Source organism: Oryx dammah, unplaced genomic scaffold (assembly GCF_014754425.2).
Source record: "Oryx dammah isolate SB20612 unplaced genomic scaffold, SCBI_Odam_1.1 HiC_scaffold_18, whole genome shotgun sequence".
In the NCBI taxonomy this organism is placed as follows: Eukaryota; Metazoa; Chordata; class Mammalia; order Artiodactyla; family Bovidae; genus Oryx; species Oryx dammah.
Genome location: NW_024070202.1, coordinates 47,702,763 through 47,713,597, shown reverse-complemented (window position 1 = coordinate 47,713,597; position 10,835 = coordinate 47,702,763).

Below are 10,835 nucleotides of genomic sequence, written 5' to 3'. Positions count from 1 at the left end.
AACAGATTTCTCAAGAGGCAGGTCAGGTGGTCTGGTATTCCCATCTCTTTAAGAATTTTCCACACTTTATTGTGATCCACACAGTCAAAGGGTTTGGCATAGGCAATAAAGCAGAAGTAGATATTTTTCTGGAACTCTCTTGCTTTTTCTGTGATACAACAGATATTGGCAATTTGATCTCTGATTCCTCTGCCTTTTCTAAAACCAGCTTAAACATCTGGAATTTCACAGTTCACATACTATTGAAGCCTGGCTTGGAGAATTTTGAGCATTACTTTACTAGCATGTGAGATGAGTGCAATTGTGTGGTAGTTTGAGCATTCTTTGGCATTGCCTTTCTTTGGGATTGGAATGAAAACTGACCTTTTCCAGTCCTGTGGCCACTGCTGAGTTTTCCAATTTGCTGGCATAATGAGTACAGCACATTCACAGCATCATATTTTAGGATTTGAAACAGCTCAACTGGAATTCCATCACCTCCACTAGCTTTGTTCGTAGTAATGCTTCCTAAGGCCCACTTGACTTCACATTCCCGGATGTCTGGCTCTAGGTTGGTGATCACACCATCGTGATTATCTGGGTCATGAAGATCTTTTTTGTATAGTTCTTCTGTGTGTTCTTGACACCTTTTCTTAATATCTTCTGCTTCTGTTAGATACATACCATTTCTGTCCTTTATTGTGCCCATCTTTGCATGAAATGTTCCCTTAGTATCTCTAATTTTCTTGAAGAGATCTCTAAACTTTCCCATTCTATTGTTTTCCTCTATTTCTTTGCATTGATCACTGAGGAAGGCTTTCTTATCTCTCCTTTTTATTCTTTGGAACTTTGCATTCAGATGGGTATGTCTTTCCTTTTCTCCTTTGCCTTTAGCTTCTCTTCTTTTCACAGCTATTTTAAGGCCTCCTCAGACAACCATTTGCCTTTTTGCGTTTCTCTTCCTTGGGGATGGTCTTGATCCCTGCCTCCTGTACAATGTCACAAACCTCCATCCATAGTTCATCAGGCACTCTGTCTATCAGATCTAGTCCCTTAAATCTATTTCTCACTTCCACTGTACAGTCATAAGGGATTTGATTTAGGTCATACCTGAATGGTCTAGTGGTTTTCCCTACTTTCTTCAGTTTAAGGCTGAATTTGGCAATAAGGAGTTCATGATCTGAGCCACAGTTAGCTCCTGGTCTTGTTTTTGCTGACTGTATAGAGCTTCTCCATCTTTGGCTGCAAAGAACATAATCAATCTGATTTCGGTATTGACCATCTGGTGATGTCCATGTGTAGAGTCTTCTCTTGTGTTGTTGGAAGATGGTGTTTGGTATGACCAGTGTGTTCTCTTGGCAAAACTCTACTAGCCTTTGCCCTCTTCATTCTCTACTCCAAAGGCCAAAGTTGCCTGTTACTCCAGGTGTTTCTTGACTTCCTACTTTTGCATTCCAATCCCCTATAATGAAAAGGACATATTTTTTGGTTGTTAGTTCTAGAAGGTCTTTTAGGACTGTACACATGGCTCTATTCAAAATAAATGACCAACTCGGTCTACTGTGGAGCACCCTGAACTCTGTGTGACGTCATATGGCAGCATGAGGGGGAGGGCCGTTTGGGGGAGAAGGGATCCACATATATGAAAGGCTGAGGCCCTCTCGATCCACATAGAAGGACCACCACAATGTCATTTGGCTATTTTCCAAAACAAAATAAAAATTGGAAACAATACTCAACAACTCCTTATCACCTTCGAGCCCAAAGGATGGGCCATATTAACATGTGGGCAAAACAGGAACCCTGCAGAGGGCCTGGGAAAAGGAAACGCTCTTCGGCATCCCCTGGGAATGTCAATTGATTAACACCCATTGTAAAGAACAGCAGAGCGGTGCTTGAAAAAACTCAAGTCTCTGACAGCCTAAGATCTGGCCCCCCTATCTTTGGGCCTGTCGCCAGATGAAGCTGTACTTGAAAAAGACACGTGTACCTCAAACTTCATGGCTGCACTAGTTCCAAGAGACAAAACATGGAAGCAACTGAGAGGGAAATCGACACATGCGTGGACAACATCATGTGGTACATATTTACACGCGAAAGGCACAAAGCCACCCAAAAAGAAAGAAAGAATGCCATTTGCAGTGACAAAGGAGGGCCTAGCAAGGGTCATAGGAAGCCAAGCCACGTTTTTTGTAACCAGCTCTGTACGTGTGTGAGTCATGATTAAAATTTCCTTGAGAATTTTTTATAGCCCTCAGTTTCCATATAGATAGACAGATTTAGAAAGAGCAACCCAAAAAAGGAACCTGGGAGGCTAGAATGTGTGTTTTTAGAGCAACATCCCCTGAAAATGCTGGCAAATACAAAGTCCACCCCTGCCAGGGCCGTGCTTCAAAGGGTGGACACTGATACATGGAAAGTAACCAACTTGGGAGGAAAAAGAAAACCGGCTCTAAGTCCCTGCTGTGGTTCCAACTAGCTGTAACTAAGATCTGTGCACCTAATGCCTCTCCATGTCACATTAGTGTAATGACACAGAATCAATCAGCAGTCAGTGGTCAAGGGATTAGCAGGTTAGGGGGCAGCTACAAGGGACTACTTGCCAACAAAGGTCTGTACAGGCAAAGCTATGGTTTTTCCAGTAGTCACGTACTGATGGGAGAGTTGGACCATAAAGGGGCTGAGTGCTGAAGAATTCTAAATTATGTGCTGGAGAAGACTCCTGAGGGTCCCTTGGTTTGCAAGGAGATCAAACCAGTCAATCCAAAAGGAAATCAACCCTGAATATTCACTCAAGGACTGATGCTGAAACTAAAACTCCAATACTTTGGCCACCTGATGCAAAGAGCTCACTCATTGAAAAAGTCCGTGATTCTGGGAAAGATTGAAGGCAGGACGAGAAGGAGATGACAGAGGATGAAATGGTTGTATGGCATCACCGACTCAATGGACATGAGTCTGAGCAAACTCTGGGAGATAGGACGCCTAACGAGCTGCAGTACTTGGGGTCACAATTAGTCACACACCACTGAGCAACTGAACAATAATAACAACGATCAAAATGACAAGGGTATATCACTTTTCTCCTGTTTGTTTGCTATACATCTAATAGTGTGCCATGGATAGATGCAGGAGAGGGCCTGGAGCAAAGGGAACCCTCCTTTGCCTCTGCTAAGAATGCAGTTTCATAATAGGCCCTGCAGAGAACAGGATGGATGTTCCTTAAAACCTAAAAACAAAGGTGCTGTATGATCCAGCAATCTCATTGTTGGGCATGTATCTGGTGGAAACTGTAACTGGAAAAGACACATGTACCCCAACTTTATGCAGCACCATTTACCATAGCCAAGGGATGGACGCAATCATAATATCCATACACAGATTAATGGTTAAAGAAGATGTGTTATATACATACAAGAGACAGCTAGTCATAAAAAAGAAAGAAATAATGTCATTTGCATCTACATGACTGGACCCAGAAATTATCATACTAAGTGATGTAAGTGAAACTTAGAAAGTTAAGTATGGTATCCTGGTTGATTAATAATAGCCTATAATTTTTTGCTAGATACTATCACAGGGAGATATGTATTCCCTTTTGTTAAAATGTGGTATAATTCATCTGGCAGGACGAGACCTTTTAGAGGCATATAATGTGCATATTGCTTTTCACGTAAATGTGAAATGGTTTTAGATTTAGAAGACATAGAATCATATCAGAACATAATTACTGAAAAAAATGGTTATGAAAACAGACAAATCAAGGACAAATTAATCATTTACTATTATAAGTGCTGGAGAAATCTTCATCTTCTTCCTCAGATACTGGGAAATTTAAAGTGTCTACTGGTATTAAGTTCAGCTCAGTTCAGTCGCTCAGTCGTGTCCAACTCTTTGCAACCCCATGAATAGCAGCACGCCAGGCCTCCCTGTCCATCACCAACTCCCGGAGTTCACTCAGACTCACGTCCATCGAGTCAGTGATGCCAGCCAGCCATCTCATCCTCTGTCGTCCCCTTCTCCTCCTGCCCCCAATCCCTCCCAGCATCAGAGTCTTTTCCAATGAGTCAACTCTTCACAGGAGGTGGCCAGAGTACTGGAGTTTCAGCTTTAGCATCATTCCTTCCAAAGAAATACCAGGGCTGACCTCCTTCAGAATGGACTGGTTGGATCTCCTTGCAGTCCAAGGGACTCTCAAGAGTCTTCTCCAACACCACAGTTCAAAAGCATCAATCCTTCGGTGGCTCAGCTTTATTCACAGTCCAACTCTCACATCCATACATGACCACTGGAAAAACCAGAGCCTTGACTAGATGGACCCTTGTTGGCAAAGTAATGTCTCTGCTTTTCAATATGCTACCTAGGTTGGTCATAACTTTTCTTCCAAGGAGTAAGCGTCTTTTAATTTCATGGCTGCAGTCACCATCTGCAGTGATTTTGGAGCCCCCAAAAATAAAGTCTGACACTGTTTCCACTGTTTCCCCATCTATTTCCCATGAAGTGATGGGACCAGATGCCATGATCTTCGTTTTCTGAATGTTGACCTTTAAGCCAACTTTTCCACTCTCCACTTTCACTTTCATCAAGAGGATTTTAACTATTTATAATTCCAATATTAGTGAATATCCATCAGACCAGAGGCAGTAAATGGAATAGTACCTATTATTCAGGAATTCTGTGAAAAAAGATTTATAATTCCTTGTATCAATGCTGTAATACTCAATTTTCCTGTTAAGAAAGCCAAATGGAAAAGACTGTAGGTTTGTTCAGGAACTGTGATCTATAAATAATTTTCTGACTCCTTTCCACCCTGTGATTCCTGCTTATTCCCACACTCTGTTCTCAGCCCTTCCAGCGGACACCAACTATTTCTATGTAGTGCACTCTTTAGTATTCCAGTAGAAAAAGAAAGCCACCAACTCTTCACCTTCACATGGGAAGATGGTCAATATACCTATGCTGGTTATACTACAAGGCTATACTAAAAACCCTACTTATTTGTTTCAAATACTTAAAGCTGATTTGGCTGATGTACAACTTTCCTAATGGCTCTGCTTTATTTCCATACATAGATGATTTACTTCTAGAACTGAGCAGCGAGAATGCCAAAGAGATACTATCCATCTATTACAACTGTTAGCTTCTAAGCAGCATAAGCCTTTCAAAGACAAACTACCATTCTGCTAACCAGCTGTGAAATAAATATTCAGTCACTTAATATTAAAGAAGGAATATTGATTGATTCTGAAAGAATTAATGGAATCCCAGCTTTATCACTCCCCTAAGCAAACCACTAAGGATTTCTAGGTCTAACCAGACATTGCAGGAATTGGGTACCTAGTTTTTCCCACATTGCCCAACCTCTGTACACATTATTAAAGACTGACCAGCCAGACCCAACTGAATGGATGACAGAGGGAGAAAAGTTACAAATGGTTTAAAATCTGCATTAGCTCAGGCTTTAACATTTGGCCATCCTAACTATACATCACCATTTTTTCTCTTGGAGCATGAAGACAAAGGAAACACCTGGGTATAGTAACTCAGCCACGGTGACCAGAATCGACCCATAGGATATTATTGTCAGGAGTTAGATTCGATGACAAGAAGGTTCCCACCCGTATGAGGGTTATTTCAGCGACATCTCTCTTATGCAAAGCTACTAAAGAATGTACCATGGTCTCCATCAAAGGTCTCCTCTGTTTATGTTCCTCACTCAGTTGACTGTCAAATTCTCATCCTACTCAACACTATTCTGTGAGTGAGTCGCTTGTCCTCTTAGGAAGTACTGTTACTCTCGTCACCCAATAACATTTTGGCTAATTTTTTTCAGTTGGGAGGAAAATTACTTTACAAAGTTGTGTTGGTCTCTGCCATACAACAGTGCAAATCAGCCGTAATTATACATGTATCACCTCCCTCGAGTCTCCCTCCTCTCCCCTTGCTCCCATCCCATCCCTCAAGGTCAGCACATAGTGCCATACTTTGGCTTGATATAATAGTTTTAATCCCACAACTTTGCTTCCAGGGCATCAAGATGACAACAGCATGGCCACATCATGCTGACTACTATTTTCTTACTCCTAGGGCTGATTCACAAGAATGTTAACTACCTTCTCACTCCTAGGACAGGTTCACAAGAAGTTCCCACTGATAAAGCTGATTTAATTCGGTTTAAGATGGATCCTTTTCAAACAGTGAAGAGGGACATTATCAAACTGGGTATGCAGCAGAAATAATTGAAAATTCTTATCTACCAGGCTCCAAATCAGCCCAACAAGTTGAACTGACTGCATTGAGTAGGGTTTATCAATTAGCCAAAGATCAAGGAGCCAATATTTATACTGATAGCCTCTATGGCTTCAGAGTAGTGCATGATTTTGGAATGCTATGGATATTTCTTAGCTCTTCTAATCAACTTATAAAGAATAAACAGCTAGAGGTGGATGAAACTGTAGCCTATTAGACAGAGTGAAGTAAGTCAGAAAGTGAAACACCAATATCCATATTAACACCAATATAATAATATTGGGGCTCCCCCAATCCCAGGGTGAGATGATTTGAGAGAATAGCATTGAAACGTGTATATTAACATATGTAAAATAGATGACCAGTGAAAGTTTGATGCATGAAGCAGGGCACTCAAAGCCAGTGCTCTTGGACAAGCCAGAGGGATGGGGTGGGGAGGGAGGTGGGAGGGGGTGTTCAGGATGGGAAGACACATGTGCACCTGTGGTCGATTCATGTTGATGTGTGGCAAAAACCATGATAATATTGTAAAGCAATTATTCTCCAATTAAAATGAATTAATTTTAAAAAAAAAGCATAGACAGCTAGTCTCAAAACCGTGAGACTCCATTCAATTGCCCAAACAGCTGGCCATCGTTAAAACATCTGGACATTCCAAATCTGATTCAATAGAAGCCAAAGGGATTCGACTGGCTGATGTGGAAACCAAACAAGCTGCCTTAAGTCTGTTCTCTCCTAATTTTGAGTATGTCCTCTGCTCAAACATAACTCTGATGAAACTGTTAAGAAATTTCTTTTGCAGGCTGAAGAACTAGCTTCAGAAAATGAAAAGCAGGCCTGTAAGAAAAAAGGGTATATTTTGATCCCATCTCACAAATGTGGTTCAGATCAGATAAGAGGTTTATAGTACCCATAGGTGTTCAATTGGGGTTCCCAGGTGGCTCAGTGGTGAAGAATCTGCCTGCAATGCAGGAGATGTGAGTTTGATCCCTGGGTCGGGAAGATCCCCTGGAGAAGGACGTGGCAATCCACTCTGGTATTCTTGCCTGGGAAATCCCATGGACAGAGGAGCCTGACGGGCTCCAGTCCATGGGTCATAAAAAAATCGGACACGACTTAGTGACTAAACAACAGCCCAGTGTTTAATTACTTTTACTCCAACAGGTTCATTTCCTGATCCACTGGGCATCTAAAAAAAATGATATTATGGGGAAAACAGTACATCTGGAAACCTCCCACTATAGCTCATAAGATTTATGACCGGTGCTTTATCTATCCTAAATATAACCCTGGGAAGCCCTTTCCTGGCTCTGAAGGCCACTTTCCCCTCCCAAAGGAACCCTTTCAAGTTTGGCAACTGGATTTTACCCAGGTGCCTTCCTCTCGAGTCTACAAATGCATCCTGGCAATGGTAGACGTGTTTCACACTGGACGGAAGTGTCTCCTTGCAGAAGAGCAACAGCCTTCACAGGAGGCAAATTACTACTGAAAAGAACAGTTCCACTTTGAATGATTCCTTTGAACTCCATAGTGACCAGAAAACCTATTTTACTGGACCAGTCATTAAATCTACTTGTGAGATTTGGCTGATAATGCAGCATTTTCACTGTGCCTATCACCCTCAGGCCTCAGGATTAATAGAAAGATCCAACAGCACAATTTATTTTTTTACTTTATACTGTATTGGTTTTGCCATACATTTGACATGAATCCACCACAGGTGTACATGAGTTCCCAATCCTGAACCCCCCTCCCACCAGCCTTCCCATATCATCTCTCTGGGTCATCCCCGTGCACCAGCCCCAAGCATCCCGTATCCCGTATCGAATATAGACTGGCGATTCTTTTCTTACCTGATAGTATACATGTTTCAATGCCATTCTCCCAAATCATCCCACCCTCTCCCTCTCCCACAGAGTCCAAAAGTCTGTTCTTTACATCTGTGTCTCTTTTGCTGTCTCGCATACAGGGTTATCATTACCATCTTTCTAAATTCCATATATATGTGTTAGTATACTGTACTGGTGTTTTTCTTTCTGGCTTACTTCACTCTGTATAATCGGCTCCAGTTTCATCTACCTCATTAGAACCGATTCAAATGTATTCTTTTAAATGGCTGAGTAATACTCCATTGTGTATATGTACCACAGCTTTCTTATCCATTCTTATCCATTTTGATGATGGACATCTAGGTTTCTTCCATGTCCTGGCTATTAAACAGTGCTGTGATGAACATTGGGGTACATGTGTCTCTTTCAATTCTGGTTTCCTTGGTGTGTATGCCCAGCAGTGAGATTGCTGGGTCATAAGGCAGTTCTATTTCCAGTTTTTTTAAGGCCTCTCCACACTGTTCTCCATAGTGGCTGAACTAGTTTGCATTCCCACCAACAGTGTAAGAGAGTTCCCTTTTCTCCACACCCTCTCCAGCATTTATTGCTTGTAAACTTTTGGATCGCAGCCATTCTGACTGGTCCAACAGCACAATTAAAACACAATTGCCTAAACTTTCAGAGGCTTTTCCTTTTCCATAGCCAAAAGTCCTTCCCTTGGTACTCTTCAACCTTGGGTCTACCCGCTTTGGTCAGCACTGTCTCCTTTTGAAATAATTACTAGACAACCTATGCACCTAGATGAAGGTACTTATGAACCAATGCTTCTTAAGTGTGATATTCTACATTACTGTCAAGGACACATCAAAGCGCTTGACTAAAATGATGAATTAGTAACTGATTCCTTCCATAGTGAGCTCCAGTGAGAACTAGACTTTAAGGACCCTGGAGATTTTGTCCATTGGAAAAGACATAAAATAAAGGACTCTTTACAACCATGTTGGAAAGGATCATGTCAGGTATTGTTAGCAAATCCCTGTGCTGCAAAACTTCAAGGAGTAGGCTGTGGGATTCACATTTCTAACCTCAATAAGGCCTCCCCTCCTGAATGGACTGCAACTCCTATTTCTGACAGCCGACTTTGACTAAGAAAGGCCCTACCAAGTCAGAACAAGAAGATAACAGCAGTGGTAGACAGCTAATCCAAGAGTTGAGGCCAGGTCTGTAATACTTATCTCACTAGTTTCAATTATCTCTCTGTCAAAGTGTCTGTCTCCATCAAAATTGAAAGTTATTGTTCTATTTCTGGCTATGATTTTGTGCCAATGCTTAAGATGGAATGAAAACTCTTTAGCAAAACTATCACAAAGCTACTGGGGACAATTAACTGTTTGATTTGTCATCAAATTCCTCGGTCAATACAAGGTCAATTTAAATCCCTTGGAATTCCCGTCACTGACTTCTCAGTGTTCCTAATGTTGTAGAAGACTCTTGAGAGTCCCTTAGACTGCAAGGAGATCAAACCAGTCAATCTGAAAGGAAATCAGTCCTGAATATTCATTGGAAGGACTGATGCTGAAGCTGAAGCTCCAATACTTTGGCCACCTGATACAAAGAACTGACTCATTGGAAAAGACCCTGATGCTGGGAAAGATTGAAGGCAGCAAAAGAAGGGGACGACAGAGGGCGAGATCCTTGGATGGCATCATCAACTCAATGGACATGAGTTTGAGCAAGCTCTGGGAATTGGTGACAGACAGGGAAGCCTGACATGCTGCAGTCCAAGAAGTCGCAAAGAGTCGGACACAACCGAGTGACTGAATTGAACTGAATGTTACCACTTACTCAGATCAATCTCCCTCTGGCCTAACCTTTCAGGTTCAAATTTCCAGCACATTAATATGTCCATCCCTTTTCTGAATTATATTCAATTCTTAGAGACCAGACACAACTTACCCTAGGAACCTTTGTTCTGTCCCTTAGTTGATTAATAGATGCATTAAATTAAAAAAAAAAACCAAACCATAAGTCACTGATGCCAGCAACCCCCGCCTTGTCAAATATCATACAGACAGCTTTTGGAAAGCCTGCAAGACAGAGATCTGTGGTTTGATATTATGTTAGCACATAACATTTGTTCTATTGCTCACACTACTTGTTGCACTCTTGTCAGCAGCTCTAAAGAGGTTGACAGATGCCTGGGAAAATTTTTCCAAAGAGCAAAATAGTTACAAGATGTAAGAAACATTGCCCTTTTAAATGACCTATTTAGTTGACTCCCCTCAGGACTAGGCAACTTTTTCCTCTCTGCTTTACAGACAGTTGTTAGTTTCATAATACACGTTATCATCCTTTTCCTGGCTATCAAATTACTCATGACATGTATCACTGCTTCCTTTAAGTCTACTGTCAAAAGCACATGTACAATGATTGTACAAATTGAGATGACTAAACGAATGCATAATCTATAAAACCTTTCTCCATCAATATATTTATATGCTTATGTACTGCATGTAATTAATTTACTATGATTTTATATATACACAAAGCCTTGCTCTTGGTCAGTTGGTAAAGAATCTGCCTGCGATGCAGGAGACTTGGGTTCAATTCCTGGGTTGGGAAGATCCCCTACAGAAGGAAATGGCAACCCACTCCAGTATTCTTGCCTGGAGAAGCCCATGGACAGAGCAGCCTGGTGGGCTACAGTCCACAGGGTCACAAGAGTTTGACACGACTTAGCAACTAAACCAGCACCATACACATGTATAATGCTTAGTG